The following is a 7,718-nucleotide window of genomic DNA, read 5'->3' as shown; positions in this document are numbered from 1 at the left end:
ACAATGCTCCAAGACCCCTGTAATCACAATGCTCCATGTCTCTTTTCATCAGAATGCTCAATGAGACTTGCAATCACAAGTCTCCATGGTCTTCTCATCACAATGTTCCAGGACCTTGACATCACCATGATCCATTCCCTTGTCATCACAATGCTCCATGACCCCTGTCATCACAATAATCCATTAACATTTTCAGCCCAATGCTCCACGACCTTCTCATCACAATGCTCCATGCCCTTGCCATCACAATGCTCCATTACCCCTGTCATAACAATGCTCCATGACCCCTGCCATCACGATGTTCCATGGCCTTGTCATCACATGGCTCCATGACCCTTCTCATCACAATGCTCCAAGAACACTGTAATCACAATGCTCTATGCCCCTTTTCATCTCAATGATCCATGAACCCTGTCATCACAATCCACCCTGCCCATCATCATAATGCTTCATGCTATTGTCATAACAACGAAATCAAAATGTTCCATGACCTCTGTCATAACAATGTTCCAAACCCCTGTGATCACAATATTCCATAACACTTGTCATCACAATGCCCCAGGATGCTCGTCATCACAATTATCCATGGTCTTCTCATCACAATGCTCCATGACCTTCGTCATCAAAATGCTCAATACATTTGTCATCAACATGCTCCGTGACACTTGTTGTCTGTATGCTCCTTGAACCCTGTCATGAGAAGGCTCCATGCCTTTTTCATCACAATGATCCATGCCCTTTTCATCACAATGCTCCAAGTCCCATGTAATCACAATGGTCCATGCCATTGTCATCACAATGCACCATGCCCTCTCTCATCACAATAATCTATGAAACTTGTCAGACCAATGCTCCATGCCACTGTCATCACAATGCTCCATGCTCTTGTCATCACAATGCTCCATGACCCCTGTAATCACAATGCTCCGTGACTCCAGTCATCACAATGCTTCATAACGTTTTTCATCACACTGGTCCATGCACGCGTCATCACAAGGCTCTGTGACCTTTGTAACCACAATGCTCCATGAACTTTTCATCACAATTCTCTGAGAAACTTGTCATCACAATACTCCATGTCTTTGTCAGAACAATGCTCCATGAACATTGTCATCACAATGTGCCACGCGCATTTCATCACAACGTTCCAAACCTTGTCATTGCAATGCTCCATAAACCTTCTAATCACAATGGTCCATGCACTTCTCATCAAAATGCTCTCTCACCAGAGATATCACAATGTTCCATCACTAGTCATCACAATACACCCTCATCCTTGTAATCACAATGTTCCATGACACTGTTATCACAATGCTACATCCCCTTATCTGCACAATGTTCCATGACCCCTGCCATCAAAATGTTCCATAAGCTCTGTCATTAAAATGCTCCATGACCCTTTCCATCCCAAAGCTCCAAGACCCCTGCCATCAGAATGTTCTATAACCCCTGCAATCAAAATGTTCCATTATACTTTTTATCAAATTGCTGCATGACGCGGTCATCAAAATGCTCCCTGCCCTTCTCATCACAATGCTCCATTACCCCTGTCATAACAATGCACCATGACAGCTGCCATCACAATGATCCACGGCCTAGTCATCACAAGGTTCCATGATAATTCTCATCACAATGCTCAAGACCCCTGATATCACAATGCTCCATGCCCTTGTCATCACAAAGCTCCATGACGCATGTCATCAGAATGTTCCATGGTCTTCTCACCAAAGTGCTCCATGCCCTTGTCATCAAAATGCTCCAAGACCCTTGTCATCACAATGCTCCATGCACCATTTCATGTCAATGCTCCATGAAATCTGTCATCACAATGCTCCAGGTCCCTTGTAATCACAATGCTCCATGCCCCTTTTCATCTCAATGCTCCATGAACCCTGTCATCACAATGCACCATGCCCATCAACATAATGCTTCAGGCTATTGTCATCACAATGAAATAAATATTCTGCATGACCTCTGTCATCATAATGCTCCAAATCCTTGTGATCACAGTGTTGCATAACACGTATCATCACAACACCCCATGACACTCATCATCACAATTATCCATGGTCTTCTCATCACAATGCTCCATGATCTTTCTCATCACAATGCTCAATACACTTGTCATCACAATGCTCCCTGACCCTTGTCGTCAGTATGCTCCTTGAACCCTGTCATGACAAGTTTCCATGCATTTTTCATCACAATGATCCATGACCATTTCATCACAATGCTCAAAGGTCCCTGTAATCACAATGCTCCATGCCCTTGTCATCACAAAACTCCATGACGCATGTCATCAGAATGCTCCATGGCCTTCTCATCACAATGCTCTATGCCCTAGTCATAACAATGCTCCGAGACCCCTGTAATCACAATGCTCTATGCCCCTTTTCATCAGAATGCTCCATGAGACTTTCCATCACAAGTCTCCATGGCCTTCTCATCACAATGTTCCAGGACCTTGACATCATCATGATCCATTCCCTTGTCATCACAATGCTCCATGACCCCTTTCATCACAATAATCCATGAATATTTTCAGCCCAATGCTCCACGACCTTCTCATCACAATGCTCCATTGCCAATATCATCACAATGCTCCATGACCACTGTCATCACAACACTCCATGACACCTGACAGCACAATGATCCAGGACTCTTGTCATCACAATGCTCCATTCCCTTGTCGTCACAATGCTACATGACACCTATCATCACAACTCTCCATGAACATTTTCAGCCCAGTGCTCCATGACCCTTGTCATCACAATGATCCATGCCCTTGTCATCCCAATGCTCCATGACCCCTGTATTCACAATGCTCCTTGACGCTTGTCATCACAGTGCTCCATGACACATGTCATCACAATGCTCCATGCCTTTGTCAGCAAAATGCTACATGACCTTGTCATTACAATGCTCTATGCGCTTGTCATCACAATACTCCATTTCCATTGTCATCACAATCCTCCATGAACTTTGGGATCACATTGCTTCATGCCCTTGTCATCACAATGCTCCATGCTCCTTGAAATCAAAATGATCCATGAACTCTGTCATCACAATGCTCCAAACCCTTGTGATCACAATGTTCCATAACACTTGTCATCACAACGCTCCATGATGCCTGTCATCACAATACTCCATGCCCTTTTCATCACAATGCTCCATGACCTTTGCCACCACAATTCTCAATACACTTGTCATCACAATGCTCCCTGACACTTGTCATCAGAATGCTCCTTGAACCCTGTCATGAAAAGGCTCCATGCCTTTTTCATCACAATGCCCCGTGCCATTTTCATCACAATGCTCCATGCCATTGTCATCAAAATACTCCACAAGCTTGTCATCAGAATGCTCCATGACCCTTGTCATCACAATTCTCCATGCACTTGTCAGCACAATTCTCCCTGACCCTTGTCATCACAATGCTCCAAGCCATTGTCATAACAATGCTCCATTACCTTTGTCATCAGGATCCTCCCTGACACTTGGCATCACAATGCTCCATGCCATCCTCATCACAATGGGCCATTACATATATGATCACAATGCTCCCTGACACCTGTCTTCACAATACGGCATGACCTGGTCATCACAATGCTCCATGCCCTTGTCATCACTGTGTGCCATACCAACTCTCATCGCAATACTCCATGAAAGTTATTAGACCAATGTTCCATGTCCTTGTCATCACAATGCTCCATGCCCTTGTTATCACAATGCTCCATGACCCCTGTCATCACAGTGCTCCGTGACTCCAGTCATCACAATGCTTCATGACCTTTGTCATCACAGTGGTCCATGCCCTCGTCATCAACAGTCTCGGTGACCATTTTAACCACAATGCTCCATGAACTTTTCATCACAATGCTCTTTGTCCCTTGTCATCACAATGCTCTATGCATTTTTCAGCACAATGCTCCATGACCCTTGTCATCACAATGCTCCATGTGCTTGTCAGCACAATGCTCCATGACACATGTCATCACAATGCACCATGCGCTTGTCATCACAGTGCTCCACAACATTGTCATCACAATTCTCCATAAAATTTGTCATCACAGTGCTCCATGCACTTCTCATCAAAATGCTCTCTCACCACTGATATCACAATGCTACATCACTATTTGTCAAAATACTCCCTCACCCCTGTCATCACAATGTTCCATGACTCCTGTCATCACAATGCTACTTGCACTTATTATCACAATGTTCGATGACCCCTGAAATCACAATGTTCCATAAAACCTGTCATCAAAATATTCCATGACACTTTTCATCAAATTGCTCCATGACCCTGTCATCAGAATGCTCCCTGCCCTTCTCATCACAGTGCACAACGCCCTTGCCATCAAAATGCTCCATGACCTTTGTCATCACAAAGATCCATGACCCTTGGCATCACAATGCTCCATGTCATTGTCATCACAGTGCTCCATGAACCCTCTCATCACATTGCTCCATGCCCTTGTCTTCACATAGCTCCAGGACACATGTCATCAGAATGCTCCATGGCCTTCTCATCACAATGCTCCAAGCCCTTGCCATCACAATGCTCCATTACCCCTGTCATAACAATGCTCCATGACCCCTGCCATCACGATGTTCCATGGCCTTGTCATCACAAGTCTCCATGACCCTTCTTATCACAATGCTCCAAGAACACTGTAATCACAATGCTCTATGCCCCTTTTCATCTCAATGATCCATGAACCCTGTCATCACAATGCACCATGCCCATCATCATAATGCTTCATGCTATCATCATCACAACGAAATCAAAATGTTCCATGACCTCTGTCATAACAATGCTCCAAACCCTTGTGATCACAATATTCCATAACACTTGTCATCACAATGCCCCAGGATGCTCATCATCACAATTATCCATGGTCTTCTCATCACAATGCTCCATGACCTTCGTCATCACAATGCTCAATACACTTGTCATCAACATGCTCCCTGACACTTGTTGTCTGTATGCTCCTTGAACCCTGTAATGACAAGGCTCCATGCCTTTTTCATCACAATGATCCATGCCCTTTTCATCACAATGCTCCAAGTCCCATGTAATCACAATGGTACATGCCATTGTCATCACAAAGCTGAATGACGCATGCCATCAGAGTGCTCTTTGGTCTTCTCCTCACAATGCTCCATGCACTTGTCTTCACAATGTTCCATGCCCTTGTCATCACAATGCTCCATTCCAATGTTATCACAATGCTCCATGACCCCTGTCATCACAATGCTCCGTGACTCCAGTCATCACAAAGCTTCATGACATTTGACATCACATTGGTCCATGCCCTCGTCATCAACCGTCTCTGTGACCTTTTTAACCACAATGCTCCATGAACATTCTCAGCACAATGCTCCATGACCCTTGTCATCACATTGCTCCATGCGCTTTTCAGCACAATGCTCCATCACACATGTCATCACAATGCACCATGCGCTTGTCATCACATTGCTCCACAACATTGTCATCCCAATGCTCCATAAAATTTGTCATCACAATGCTCCATGCACTTCTCATCAAAATGCTCTCTTACCACTGATATAACAATGCTACATCACTATTTGTCACAATACTCCCTCACCCCTGTCATGACAATGTTCCATGACTCCTGTCATCACAATGCTACATGCACTTATCATCACAATGTTCGATGATCCCTGAAATCACAATGTTCCATAACACCTGTCATCAATATGTTCCATGACACTTTTCATCAAATTGCTCCATGAACCTGTCATCAGAATGCTCCCTGCCCTTGTCATCACAATGCACAACGCCCTTGCCTTTAAAATGCTCCATGACATTTGTCATCACAAAGATCCATGACCCTTGGCATCACAATGCTCCATGTCATTGTCATCACAATGCTCCATGAACCCTCTCATCACATTGCTCCATGCCCTTGTCATCACACAGCTCCATGACACTTGTCATCACAATGCTCGATGCCCTTCTCATCACAATGCTCCATGCCTTTGTCATTACAGTCCTGCATGACCCATGTATCACAGTGTTCCGTGCCCTTGTCATCACAATGCTCCATGCCCACACTCATCACAATAATCCATGAAACATTTCAGACCAAAGTTCCATACCCTTCTCATCACAATGCTCCATTACCCCTGTCATAACAATGCACCATGACACCTGCCATCACAATGATCCACGGCCTAGTGATCACAAGGTTCCATGATAATTCTCATCACAATGCTCAAGACCCCTGATATCAAAATGCTCCATGCCCTGGTCATAACAAAGCTCCATGACGCACGTCATCAGAATGTTCCATGGCCTTCTCATCACAATGCTCCTTGCCCTTGTCATCACAATGCTCCAAGACCCTTGTCATCACAATGCTCCATGCCGCATTTCATCTCAATGCTCCATGAAATCTGTCATCACAATGCTCCAAGACCCTTGTAATCACAATGCTCCATGCCGCTTTTCATCTCAATGCTCCATGAACCCTGTCATCACAATGCACCATGCCCATCATCATAATGCTTCAGGCTATTGTCATCACAATGAAATCAATATTCTGCATGACCTCTGTCATCATAATGCTCCAAACCCTTGTGATCACAATGTTGCATAACACGTATCATCACAACACCCCATGATGCTCATCATCACAATTATCCATAGTCTTCTCATCACAATGCTCCATGATCTTTGTCATCACAATGCTCAATACACTTGTCATCACAATGCTCCCTGACCCTTGTCGTCAGTATGCTCCTTGAACCCTGTCATGACAAGTTTCCATGCATTTTTCATCACAATGATCCATGACCATTTCATCACAATGCTCCAAGGTCCCTGTAATCACAATGCTCCATGCCCTTGTCATCACAAAACTCCATGACGCATGTCATCAGAATTCTCCATGGCCTTCTCATCACAATGCTCTATGCCCTAGTCATAACAATGCTCCAAGACCCCTGTAATCACAATGCTCCATGCCCCTTTTCATCAGAATGCTCCATGAGACTTGCCATCACATGTCTCCATGGTCTTCTAATCACAATGTTCCAGGACCTTGACATCACCATGATCCATTCACTTGTCATCACAATGCTCCATTACCCCTGTCATCACAATAATCCATGAACATATTCAGCCCAATGCTCCACGACTTTCTCATCACAATGCTCCATGCCCTTGCCATCACAATGCTCCATTACACCTGTCATAACAATACTCCATGACCCTTGCCATCACGATGTTCCATGGCCTTGTCATCACGGGGCTCCATGACCCTTCTCATCACAATGCTCCAAGAACACTGTAATCACAATGTTCTATGCCCCTTTTCATCTCAATGATCCATGAACCCTGTCATCACAATGCACCCTGCCCTTCATCATAATGCTTCATGCTATTGTCATAACAACGAAATCAAAATGTTCCATGACCTCTGTCATAACAATGTTCCAAACCCTTGTGATCACAATATTCCATAACACTTGTCATCACAATGCCCCAGGATGCTCGTCATCACAATTATCCATGGTCTTCTCATCACAATGCTCCATGAACTTCGTCATCACAATGCTCAATACACTTGTCATCAACATGCTCCCTGATACTTGTTGTCTATATGCTCCTTGAACCCTGTCATGACAAGGCTCCATGCCTTTTTCATCACAATGATCCATGCCCTTTTCATCACAATGCTCCAGGTCCC

The sequence above is a fragment of the Mesoplodon densirostris genome, unplaced genomic scaffold (assembly GCF_025265405.1).
Source record: "Mesoplodon densirostris isolate mMesDen1 unplaced genomic scaffold, mMesDen1 primary haplotype scaffold_44, whole genome shotgun sequence".
In the NCBI taxonomy this organism is placed as follows: Eukaryota; Metazoa; Chordata; class Mammalia; order Artiodactyla; family Ziphiidae; genus Mesoplodon; species Mesoplodon densirostris.
The sequence above is the reverse complement of the archived record's forward strand: the minus strand, read 5'-3'. Positions refer to the sequence as shown.